The sequence below is a fragment of the Bos grunniens genome, chromosome X (assembly GCF_055505025.1).
Source record: "Bos grunniens cultivar Pamir isolate PY7600 chromosome X, Bosgru_T2T1.0, whole genome shotgun sequence".
Classification (NCBI taxonomy): domain Eukaryota; kingdom Metazoa; phylum Chordata; class Mammalia; order Artiodactyla; family Bovidae; genus Bos; species Bos grunniens.
In genome coordinates this window covers 99,291,331-99,305,196 of record NC_141194.1, presented here as the reverse complement: position 1 = coordinate 99,305,196, position 13,866 = coordinate 99,291,331, and the positions used below count along the sequence as shown (strand labels likewise).

The 13,866-nt window shown below is 37.4% G+C and overlaps 1 non-coding gene across 1 annotated transcript; it reads left to right on the top strand.

The window, feature by feature from the left end:
- The first annotated feature begins 12,700 nt into the window (after positions 1-12,700).
- TRNAC-ACA (transfer RNA cysteine (anticodon ACA)) lies at positions 12,701-12,773 on the top strand. Its single transcript has one exon. It is a non-coding gene; the product is annotated as a tRNA-Cys (tRNA).
- Positions 12,774-13,866: the final 1,093 nt, after the last annotated feature.

Here is a 13,866-nt window from a genome sequence, read left to right as displayed (position 1 = left end):
AAACACTATATAAGATGAAATTCAAACAAATTTATACAAAAAAAATGTACATACCACTACTGTTTTCTCATCTCTATATAATAATCACATAAAATTTTATTTCCCATTCTTTAAACTAAGAGTCTGGTATACTTTAGCTCTAAAATAGAAACACCTAGAAGGAATTCATACTTTCTTATTCCCTTATTTTATGCTTTTTAGCCTTTTAGAGGGGGCAAGGAGAGATCATAGACCACTTGTGGGAGCTAACAAATAAGAACTATCTCCCCTGCAAAATGCATGTAGACAGTTTTTCTACAAGTTCAGGGATGTTCACAGACACTCTGTGGCTTATGGACTCTGGTTAAGAACACCTGCTGTACCAGAAAACTGAAAAAAAAAATGTATAAGTTTCTTCAAATTCCAATGGAAATCCTTCTCCAAAGAGAACAAAAGGAAAGTCCATGAATTATTTTAAGTTTGAGAATATTAGTAAGTTCTTTTAAGCCCAAACATGCAGAACTGGATTGGCAATATGACTTCCTTTTCAAACAGCATTTTCTGATAATTATAATTTTATTAACAGTACTCAGTAACAATCTATTTTAGTAGCAGATGATATGATAAGAAATTTAGGTTAAGACAAATTACCATATTTTTAACAACTTTCAGTTCAGTTCAGTCATTCAGTCGTGTCCGACTATTTGTGACCCCATGAATTGCAGCACACCAGGCCTCCCTGTCCATCACCAACTCCCAGAGTTCACTCAAACTCATGGCCATCAAGTCAGTGATGCCATACAGCCATCTCATCCTCTGTCTTTCCCTTTTCTTCCTGCCGCCAATCCCTCCCAGCATCAGAGTCTTTTCCAAAGAGTCAACTCTTCACATGAGGTGGCCAAAGTACTGGAGTTTCAGCTTTAGCATCATTCCTTTCAAAGAACACCCAGGACTGATCTTCTTCAGAGTGGACTGGTTGGATCTCCTTGCAGTCCAAGGGACTCTCAAGAGTCTTCTCCAACACCACAGTGCAAAAGCATCAATTCTTCAATGCTAAGCTTTCTTCACAGTCCAACTCTCACATCCATACATGACTACTTAAAAAACCATAGCCTTGACTAGACGGACCTTTGTTGGCAAAGTAATGTCTCTGCTTTTGAATATTCTATCTAGGTTGGTCATAACTTTCCTTCCAAGGAGTAAGTGTCTTTTAATTTCATGGCTGCAATCACCATCTGCAGTGATTTTGGAGCCCCCAAAAACAAAGTCTGACACTGTTTTCACTGTTTCCCTATCTATTTCCGATGAAGTAATGGGACCAGATGCCATGATCTTAGTTTTCTGAATGTTGAGCTTTAAGCCAACTTTTTCACTCTCCTCTTTCACTTTCATCAAGAGGCTTTTTAGTCCCTCTTCACTTTCTGCCATAAGCGTGGTGTCATCTGCATATCTGAGGTTATTCATATTTATCCCAGCAATCTTGATTCCAGCCTGTGCTTCTTCCAGTCCAGCGTTTCTCATGATGTATTCTGCATATATGTTACATAAGCAGGGTGACAATATACAGACCTGACGTACTCCTTTTCCTATTTGGGACCAGTCTGTTGCTCCATGTCCAGTTCTAACTGTTGCTTCCTGACCTGCATACAGATTTCTCAAGAGGCAGGTCAGGTGGTCTGGTATTCCCATCTCTTTCAGAATTTTCCACAGTTTATTTTGATCCACACTGTCAAAGGCTTTGGCATAGTCAATCTGGAACTCTCTTGCTTTTTTCGATGATCCAGCAGATGTTGGCAATTTGATCTCTGGTTCCTCTGTCTTTTCTAAAACCAGCTTGAACATCTAGAAGTTCACGGTTTATGTACTGCTGAAGCCTGGCTTGCAGAATTTTGAACATTAATTTACTAGCATGTGAGATGAGTGCAATTGTGCGGTAGTTTGAGCATTCTTTGGCATTGCCTTTCTTTGGGATTGGAATGAAAACTGACCTTTTCCAGTCCTGTGGCCACTGCTGAGTTTTCCAATTTTGCTGGCATATTGAGTGCAGGACTTTCACAGCTTCATCTTTCAGGATTTGAAATTTAACATATAATTCATACACCATAAGTATATACTCCAATGGATTGTAGCCTAGACTTGCCTATGTATAACTATTATCACACTTTATTTTATTTTTTTGGCCACATTGCATGGCTGGCAGGATCTTCCCTGATCAGGGATTGAACCCAAGCCATGGCAGTGAAAGCCCAGAATCCTAGCCTCTAGGCCACCAGGGAAGTTCCTCACCACATTTGGTTTTAAAATATTTTCATCAATTTAAAAAGAAACCCTGAACCATTATCAGTGGCTACTCCCCATTCCTCTCCCATACCTAATTTAAGAAGAAAGAAAGTGTTAGTTGCTCATGTCTGAATCTTTGTGACCCCATGGACTGTAGCCTGTCAGTCTCTTCTGTCCATGGAATTTTCCAGGCAAAAATACTGGAGTGGGTATCTATTCCCTTCTTTAGGGATCTTCGTGACATAGAGTGCAAAGCTGGGTCTCCTGCAATGCAGGCAGACACTTTACCATCTGAGTCATCACAAAAGCCCCCATACCTAACTAAACAACCAGGAATTTTTTTTTTTCCTGTAACAACTAACTTTTTTTTTCTGTCTCTATAAATTTTTCTCTTCTAGGTTTCCACAAAAATAATATTAATATAACATAATAATGTGGTCTCTTGTGACTAGCTTCTTTTACTCAGCATAATGCTTTCAAGGTCCACCCACATAACACCATAAACTAGTATTCCATTCCTTTTTAGTTGTCCAAGGTAAGGAGCAATGGCTGCGCTTTGCTGGAGCAGCTGTGAAGAGATACTCCACACCCAAGGTAAAAGAAACACAAGTAAGGTGTCGCAAGAGGGCATCATAGGGCAAACACATTGAAAACCATACTCACAGAAAACTAGTCAGTCTAATCACACTAGGACCACAGCCTTGTCTAACTCAATGAAACTAAGCCATGCCCGTGGGACAACCCAAGACGGGCAGGTCATGGTGGAGAGATCTGACAGAATGTGGTCCACTGGAGAAGGGAATGGAAAAACCACTTCAGTAGTATTGCCTTGAGAGCCCCATGAACAGTATGAAAAGGCAAAATGATACGATACTGAAAGAGAAACTCCCCAGGTCAGTAGGTGCCCATTATGCTACGGGAGATCAGTGGAGAAATAACTCCAGAAAGAATGAAGGAATGGAGCCAAGCAAAAACAATACCCAGCTGTGGATGGGACTGGTGATAGAAGCAAGGTCAAATGCTGTAAAGAGCAATATTTCATAGGAACCTGGAATGTCAGGTCCATGAATCAAGGCAAATTGGAAGTGGTCAAACAAGAGATGGCAAGAGTGAATGTTGACATTCTAGGAATCAGGGAACTGAAATGGACTGGAATGGGTGAATTTAACTCAGATGACCATTATATCTACTACTGCGTGCAGGAATCCCTCAGAAGAAATGGAGTGGCCATCATGGTCAACAAAAGAGTCCGAAATGCAGTACTTGGATGCAATCTAAAAAATGACAGAATGATCTCTGTTCATTTCCAAGGCAAACCATTCAATATCACAGTAATCCAAGTCTATGCCCCAACCAGTAATGCTGAAGAAGCTGAAGTTAAACGGTTCTATGAAGACCTACAAGGCCTTTTAGAACTAATACCCAAAAAATATGTCCTTTCAATATAGGGGACTGGAATGCAAAAGTAGGAAGTCAAGAAACACCTGGAGTAACAGGCAAATTGAGCCTTGGAATATGGAATGAAGCAGGGCAAAGACTAATAGAGTTTTGCCAGGAAAATGCACTGGTCATAACAAACACCCTCTTCCAACAACACAAGAGAAGACTATATACATGGACATCACCAGATAGTCAACACCAAAATCAGATTGATTATATTTTTTGCAGCCAAAGATGGAGAAGCTCTATACAGTCAGCAAAAACAAGACCAGGAGCTGACTGTTTCTCAGACCATGTACTCCTTATTGCCAAATTCAGACTTAAATTGAAGAAAGTAGGGAAAACCACTAGACCATTCAGGTATTACCTAAAACAAATCCCTTATGATTATACAGTGGAAGTGAGAAATAGATTTAAGGGCCTAGATCTGATAGATAGAATGCCTGATGAACTATGGAATGAGGTTCGTGACATTGTACAGGAGACAGGGATCAAGACCATCCCGATGGAAAAGAAATGCAAAAAAGCAAAATGGCTGTCTGGGGAGGCCTTACAAATAGCTGTGAAAAGAAGAGAAGTGAAAAGCAAAGGAGAAAAGGAAAGATATAAGCATCTGAATGCAGAGTTCCAAAGAATAGCAAGAAGAGATAAGAAAGCCTTCTTCAGTGATCAATGCAAAGAAATAGAGGAAAACAACAGAATGGGAAAGACTAGGGATCTCTTCAAGAAAATCAGAGATACCAAAGGAACATTTCATGGAAAGATGGGCTCGATAAAGGACAGAAATGGTATGGACCTAAGAGAAGCAGAAGATATTAAGAAGAGATGGCAAGAATACACAGAAGAACTATACAAAAAAGATCTTCACGACCCAGATAATCATGATGTTGTGATCACTGACTTAAAGCCAGACATCCTGGAATGTGAAGTCAAGTGGGCCTTAGGAAGCATCACTATGAACAAAGCTAGTGGAGGTGATGAAATTCCAGTTGAGTTATTCCAAATCCTGAAAGATGATGCTGTGAAAGTGCTGCACTCAATATGCCAGCAAAATTGGAAAACTCAACAGTGGCCACAGGACTGGAAAAGGTCAGTTTTCATTCCAATCCCAAAGAAAGGCAATGCCAAAGAATGCTCAAACTACTGCACAATTGCACTCATCTCACATGCTAGTAAATTAATGTTCAAAATTCTCCAAGCCAGGCTTCAGCAATATGTGAACCATGAACTGCCTGATGTTCAAGCTGGTTTTAGAAAAGACAGAGGAACCAGAGATCAAATTGCCAACATCCGCTGGATCATGGAAAAAGCAAGAGAGTTCAAGAAAAGCATCTATTTCTGCTTTATTGACTATGCCAAAGCCTTTGACTGTGTGGATCACAATAAACTGTGGAAAATTCTGAAAGAGATGGGAATACCAGACCACCTGATATGCCTCTTGAGAAATTTTTATGCAGGTCAGGAAGCAACAGTTAGAACTGGACATGGAACAACAGACTGGTTCCAAATAGGAAAAGGAGTTCATCAAGGCTGTATATTGTCACCCTGTTTTTTTTTTAACTTATATGCAGATTACATCATGAGAAACGCTGGACTGGAGGAAGCACAAGCTGGAGTCAAGATTGCTGGGAGAAATATCAGTAACTTCAGATATGCAGATGACACCATCCTTATGGCAGAAAGTGAAGAGGAACTAAAAAGCCTCTTGATGAAAGTGAAAGTGGAGAGTGAAAAAGTTGGCTTAAAGCTCAACATTCAGAAAACGAACATCATGGCATCCGGTCCCATCACTTCATGGGAAATAGATGGGGACACAATGGAAACAGTGTCAGACTTTATTTTCCTGGGCTCCAAAATCACTACAGATGGTGACTGCAACCATGAAATTAAAAGATGCTTATTCCTTGGGAGGAAAGTTATGACCAACCTAGATAGCATATTCAAAAGTACAGACATTACTTTGCCAAAAAAGATTCATCTAGTCAAGGCTATGATTTTTCCTGTGGTCTTGTATGGATGTGAGAGTTGGACTGTGAAGAAGGCTGAGCACCGAAGAATTGATGCTTTTGAACTGTGGTGTTGGAGAAGACTCTTGATAGTCCCTTGGACTGCAAGGAGATCCAACCAGTCCATTTTGAAGGAGATCAGCCCTGGGATTTCTTTGGAAGGAATGATGCTAAAGCTGAAACTCCAGTACTTTGGCCACCTCATGCGAAGAGTTGACTCATTGGGAAAGACTGTGATGCTGGGAGGGATTGGGGGCAGGAGGAGAAGGGGACGACAGAGGATGAGATGGCTGTATGACATCACTGACTCGATTTACGTGAGTCTCAGTGAACTCCGGGAGTTGGTGATGGACAGGGAGGCCTGGTGTGCTGCAGTTCATGGGGTTGCAAAGAGTCGGACACGACTGAGCGACTGATCTTATCTGATATGGATATACTGCATTTTATCCATTCATCAGTTGATGAACATTTTAATTGCTTCTAACTTTTGGCTATGATGAATAATGCTGCTAAAAACAATCATCTACAAGTTTTATGGATGTATGTTTTCATTTCTTTGTGGTTTATACCTAGGAGTAGAATTGCTTAGTAATATGATAACTCTATGTTTAATCATTTGAAGACCTATCAGACTTCTCTAAAAGGGCTACGCCATGTTACGTTCCCAACAGCAGCATATGAGAGTTCTAATTTCTCTACATCTTTGACAACATTTGCTATAATCTGACTTTTTAAATACTAGCTAATCTAGTGTAAAGTGTAAAGTGATACCTCAGTGTGATTTTGGTTTGCATTCCCCCAATAACTAATGACATTAAGAATTTTTCATGTGTTTATTGGCCATTAATATATCTTCCTTGGAGAAATGTATATTCATATCCTTTCCTCATTTTAAAATTGTGTTTTATTTTTATTAATGAGTTTGTGTTCCTTATATATTCTAGATACCAATCCTTTATCAAATATATAATTTGCAGAAATCTTATGCCATTCTCTGGGTTGTCTGTTCACTTTCTTGATGATATCCTTTGAAGCCCAGAAGTTTTTATTTTGATGTAATTTAATGTATTTAGTTTTGTATTGTTGTAGCCCATACTTTTGGTGTCATAGCTAAGAATCTTTTGCCAAATTTAGGGTCATAAAAAATATTTTTCTAAGAGTTTTATGATTTTAGCTTTTACATTTAGATCTTTGATCCATTTCAAATTAATTTTTATATGTAGCATGAAGTAGGGGTCCAACTTCATTCTTTTGCACATGGATATTCCCCTGGTAGCTCAGAGGGTAAAGCATCTGCCAACAATGTGGAAGACACAAGTTCAACCCCTGGGTCAGGAAGATCCCCTGGAGAAGGAAATGGCAACCCACTCCAGTACTCTTGCCTGGAAAATCTCATGGACAGAGAAGCCTGGTAGGCTACAGTCCATGGGGTCGCAAAGAGTCGGACACGACTGAGTGACTTCACTTTATTGTTACCTCAGCACCATTTGTTGAAAAGATTATTCTTTCCCCCATTGAATGGTCTTGGCACACTTACAGAAGATCAGTTGACCATAAATGTGTGGTTTTACTTTTGAACATGCTTTTATTTCATTAATCTATATGTCTATCCTTGTGCTAGTGTCATAGCCATGTTTACAATTTCTTTGTAGTTAGTTTTGAAATCAAGAACTTTGAATCCTCCTACTTCATTTTTCTTTGTCAAGATTGTTTTGGTTATTTTTGATACATTAAAATTCTGTATGAATTTTACAATCAGGTTGCCAATGTCTGCAGTCAGCTGAGATTCTGATAGGGATTAAGTTAAATCTGTAATTTATTTTGAGAAATGTTACCATCTTAGTATTATGAAATGTTCTAATCCATGAACATGGAGTGTTGTTTTATTTACTTAGATCTTTAATTTCTCTCAACAATGTTTTGCAGTTTTCAGACTATAAATTTTACATTCATTCATTAAATTTATTATTAATTATTTAATATGCTTTGATGCTATTTTAATTTATTCCTAATTATTTCATTTGCTTTAATGCTATATTTAAATGAAATTGTTTTCTTAATTTTATTTTGAGATTGTTCATTACAAATTATAGGATTACAACTGATTTCAGTATATTGGTGTGAATTGATGCATGCTATTCATGTTTTCATCCTGTAAGTATCAAACTAAAATGTTGAATGTGTTATGCTAGGAAACAAAGAATAAAAGAGTCATATAATTCTTAACGGGATTAAAATTTATTATATTATGTAGTCACTTACGCCAAAGTGACTACACCAAAGTCTTTGACTGTGTGGATCACAACGAACTGGAAAATTCCTCAAGAGATGGGAATACCAGACCACCTTACCTGCCCCCTAAGAAATTTTTACTCAGGCCAAGAAGCAACAGTTAGAACTGGACATAGAACAACAAACTGGTTCCAAATCAGGAAAAGAGTATGTCAAGGCTCTATGTTGTCACCCTGCTTATTTAACTTATATCAGAGTACATCATGTGAAATGCCAGGCTGGATGAAGCACAAGCTGAAATCAAAATTCCAGGAGAAATATCAATAACTTCATATATGCAGATGATACCCCTTATGCCAGAAAGCAAAGAAGAACTAAAGAGCCTCTTGATGAAGGTGAAAGAAGAGAGTCAAAATGTTGGCTTAAAATTTAACATTCATAAAACTACTATCATGGCATCTGGTCCCATCATTTCATGGCAAATAGATGGGGAAACAGTGACAGACTTTATTTTTGGGGGCTCCAAAATCACTGCAGATGGTGATTGCAGCTATGAAATAAAAAGACACTTGCTCCTTGGAAGAGAAGCTATGACCAACCTAGACAGCATATTAAAATGCAGAGACATTACTTTGTTAACAAAGGTCAGTCTAGTCAAAGCTTTGGTTTTTCAGTAGTCATGTATGGATGTGAGAGTTGGACTATAAAGAAAGCTGAGCACAGAAGAATTGATGCTTTTGAATTGTGATGTTGGAGAAGACGCTTGAGAGTCCCTTGGATTGCATGCAGATCAAACCAGTCAATCCTAAAGGAAATCAGTCCTGAATATTCATTGGAAGGACTGATGCTGAAGTTGAAATGCCAATACTTTGGCCACCTCATGTGAAGAACCAACTCATTGGAAAATACCCTGATGCTATGAAAGATTGAAGGCAGGAGGAGAAAGGGATGACAGAGGATGAGATGGTTGGATGGCATCACTGACTCAATTAACACGAGTTTGAGTAGGTTCTGGGAGTTGGTGATGGACAAGGAAGCCTGGCATGCTGCAGTACATGTGGTCACAAAAAGTCACACATGACAGAGTGACTAAACCGAACTGAGTCACTTAAAATAATTTCAATTCAAGAAAGACGTCTTTAGATAAATATATCATAGTTTTGGGGGGGCAGACCTCCACACCTGGGCTCTGACATGTAAGAATGATCCTAACATTAGCCTGTACAAAGTGATTGCAGCCCCTTCCCTTCTGGCTCTGACAGCAAGAATCTGCCTGCAATGCAGGAGACCTGGGATCAATCTCTGGGTCGGAAGAACCCCTGGAGAAGGAAATAGCAACCCACTCCAGCATTCTTGCCTGGAGAATCCCATGGACAGAGGAGCCTGGTGGGCTACAGTTTATGGGGTCACAAAGAGTCGGACATGACTGGGAACTGAGTGTTGAGGACCCATATGAACAGCTATAAGTATAATACAATATAAAATAAATCTATCATTTATAAAATATGCTTAGATGGTAAGGTAGGAGATGTGGGAGAATATAAACGTTGAGCTGGAAAAGTACTGAGCATCAAATTTGGAAATAATCATCACCCTATTTAGAAAGTGGTGGTTAAAACAACAACTACATGCAAATATTACTAAGGAACAGTTGAATAAAATATTCTTTAGAAATTTAAGATATATGCTTGTAAATAAAGATAACTCTTACTTGTTAAAGAGAGGGTAATGACGTTTTTAAACCAGGACAGTGATGGAAATGTGGTCATGCCATAGGTTCAGTGAACAGATACAAAAAGAAAGTAAAATTAATAGTTCCTTGATGAACACTTCCCTAGATTCTGTGTTACAGAAGATGACAAAAGGAACTGATTTCTTTTTCCCCATAAAGTAATAAAATCATAAACACCAAGTAAGTTAAATGACCTAGTTATGGATACAATTATTTCTAATCTGTGAAAAGTTTCTAAAGTTTTAGCGTTTTTTGGTTCCCCTTAAAATAAAATATCTGAAAACTATTTTAATATGAGGAAGTGAAATCTGTTCAAGCCACAGGGAAATCTCTTTAATTTTCAAAACCAAATATTTTCTTTAGAAAATTTCCCTTCCTCCCCCATTTCATTCTAATTTTCAATCACAGAGCTACCAATTAATATTTGAAGACAAACCAGGGATAAATGCCAGGCAAAATTGTAAAAGGCGACTAAGCTGATCTTCCTATCCCTCACATTCTGTTATACAAACCCTTCCCCTTTTCCTGGTTGCTGCTACCCAACCCACATGCACAATCCATTAATGCTGCTCCAGCCTTCCCAAAACCTTTCTAGAAGCATTTTCTATTTTGAAACTTTTACAAAGTTTTCATCAAAACTTTCCCTGGCCTGTCTAATAGGCTTGACATATAGGAGAATGTATCTGCTTATAATAGCCAGGACATGGAAACAACCTAGATGTCCATCAGCAGATGAATGGATAAGAAAGCTGTGGTACATATACACAATGGAGTATTACTCAGCCATTAAAAAGAATACATTTGAATCAGTTCTAATGAGGTGGATGAAACTGGAGCCTATTATACAGAGTGAAGTAAGCCAGAAGGACAAACACCAATACAGTATACTAATGCATATATATGGAATTTAGAAAGATGGTAATGATAACCCTGTATACGAGACAGCAAAAGAGACACTGATGTATAGAACAGGCTTATGGACTCTGTGGGAGAGGGAGAGGGTGGGAAGATTTGGGAGAATGGCATTGAAACATGTGAAATGTCATGTATGAAACGAGATGCCAGTCCAGGTTCAATGCACGATGCTGGATGCTTGGGGCTGGTGCACTGGGACGACCCAGAGGGATGATATGGGGAGGGAGGAGGGAGGAGGGTTCAGGATGGGGAACACATGAAAATAATAATAATAATAATAATAATTTCCATAAGTTTTACAATAAAATATCAGAATGTTAAAAAAAATAAAAAAATAAAAATAAAAAAAATTACACACACACACACACAAAAATTTCAAGTTTGAACTTTAAAGGATGAGAGCTTTAATATGCTTCATTTCTTTGAGTGCACTCTGATTTTAAACTAGAGCTCCCTAGAGACCCTGTATAGGCTATGACATTTGTAACTGGTTTTGGAAATTGGAGATCTTATTGAAAGCCTAACACAAAATAAACAAACAAAAAACACAATTCCTTGTCTGCCTATGTTTAAGGATGCATGGATTTGAGTAATAACAATAATAGGTACAATTACATAACTCTACTTCTCACTTTCTTTTATTTCTCCAGGGTTCAACTGGAGTATCACAGACAGAAAAAGGCCTACTACTTAGTTAGTTGTTGTAGTAGTTATTACTTAGTTACTAAGTAATTACTTATTGACTACATAACTATTAGTAACTATTAGTTACTAATAGTAATTACTTAGTAACTAGCAATTAGTAACTTAATAACTATTAATTAAATAACTAAGTAGTTACTTAGTAACTAAGTAGTAACTACTTTAGTTAAATGGTCCCAAATAAAAAAATATAACTTATTCATAGTTCAAACTATAATTGGTTTACCTACAACCTGTATACCTGTGGTGGATTCATGTTGATATACGGCAAAACCAATACAATATTGTAAAGTTAAAAAATAAAATAAAATAAAAAATAAAAATAAATTAAAAAATAAAATAAAATAAAAAATATTTTAAAGAGACTTTCTTACTTTCTGGAGAGCCAATTTTTGTGACATTGCACAAAAGTTTAGCATAATGATATATGCATAGCTAATTTTGAGAGATGGAGTTGAGAAATAGAATATGTTCATAATTACTTTCAACTATCACAATTTAGGTATTTGTTAAGGCAAATATTGTAAGAATAGCTATCCTTTTCTTTTTTCCTCTGAAAAGAGATCTGAAATGAAACATTCTAAGTTCTTGGATGGTAAATTGGTTCTGTAAATAAATAAATAAACAAACTTATGCCAGCATTTGCTATCTTTTAAATAAGTTCAGCATTTATTCATTCACTGAACAAGTGTTTATTGAGTGTCTCCCACATTCCAGGTACTCTTCTAGACAAAAAAGACACAACAGTGGAGAAGAAAGACTACATTTACAAATTGTGAAACAAGTCACTCAGTATTCTGTTAAAAAAAAAAAAAAAAGACAATCCATTTAAACCCAGTAATTAAATCTCTGAACCTTAAAAGGAACATTGTTTTCTAATTCTAAAGACTTTTTCTTTCTCTTCAGAAGAGCTAGTCTGGGATAAGGTAGAACATGTATTAGTAAGTATGTGTGTACATTATGCATATTTTTATTCATGTGGGTTGAGCTCCTTCTAGATGATATACTTTTTTCCTGTTCTAATTTTGGAAATAAAGATATGAGAAACTGAGTTGAAAAGGCAAGAGAGTCTCCCTAGTCATCTAAGGAATATAATTATAAATGTGTTTTTCATCCTTCATAAGGTTCATCTCAGGACAAGGTACTAAAATTATAACCAACCTACCTCATTAGATTTTAGGATAGATGACTGATAGATAGATGGATAGAGATAAGTAGATAGTAAATACTATTAATACATATTTATATCTCTACCTGTCTACCTACTACCTGCTTATCTAATGATAGATCTATCTACCTACCTATGTACTAAATGCCTTTGTTAAAACAATGTATATATATTTTTTTCTCTCATTTTTTCTCTTTCAATAGGAAAAAAATATGTTTTTATGCCTTTATTTATTTTTTACTGACTTCCCGGGTGGCTCAGATGGTAAAAGCGTCTGCCTACAAAGCGGAAGACCCAGGTTTGATCCCTGGGTCGGGAAGATCCTTTGGAGAAGGAAATGGCAACCCACTCCAGTATTCTTGTCTGGAAAATCCCATGGACGGAGGAGCCTGGCAGGCTACAGTCCATGGGGTTGCAAAGAGTTGGACACGACTGAGCAACTTTACAACAACTATTACTAAAAATATTCAGGGTCAAAATAGGAGAAAAAAAAGTTAAACTACATACATAGGTCTGTAATCTTAATAAAAATCACTTGGACTTTGTGATTATGAGTAAAGTAAATAAAAAGCTATGAAATTATTCTCTAAAGAGGTATATTTACATGATAAAGACTAGTTGAAAATTTGAATATATACAAAGTAGTCAAATACAATACTGCTGTAAAGTTTTATAGAATAACTAATAAAGAACTAGGAAGAGAGAGTAGAAAATATGTAATTGGCTGGGGCCACTGTCAACTACAAATTGGCCCTTGCCAAGACCATTTGCCAGTGACTCAACAACAACAACAAGGACATTTGTCATCTACCTCTGCAGAGAATGAACCCTGTGCTGCAGCTGTTGACCTTCAACAGCCCTTGAGGGAGTTCAGGGTGGAATGAGGCACCCTGTGCTCCAGGGAGTCTGGTGGAACAGGTCTTTGGATAGTTAGCTATTTTCAGGAACTGATTTCATGATCCCAATCCTTGCATCTCTTCATATCTAGAAAAGCACTAAATCCTTTCATAATATCAGCTCCTCATAACTAGCAGAAAACCCCTTGTAAAGTAAGTGCTTGATTGCACTGAACTCTCCCTTTACGAAAATCTTATATGTTGACCTTCCCCTCCTATTTCTTTGGAGCAGTTTCTCAGAACTAACTGAGGTGTTCCTGGGCTGCAGTCCTCATTTTGCCCCAAATAGAACTCAACTCAAAATTCTCAAGTTGTGCATTATTTTAGTTGGCAACACATAGTTAAACTTTTTGTGGTAAGAAGCGTCAGATTTAGCTTGGCATTGGGGGTTTAGTTGACTGCACACATTGCATTTGTGGTCAAGCAGAGCATTTACTTCTAAGTTATCAAACTTTTAGTTTCCTGATGTGGAACTCCAAGCTGGAGTGGTCCTAGCTTGAGCCTAGAAATTTATTT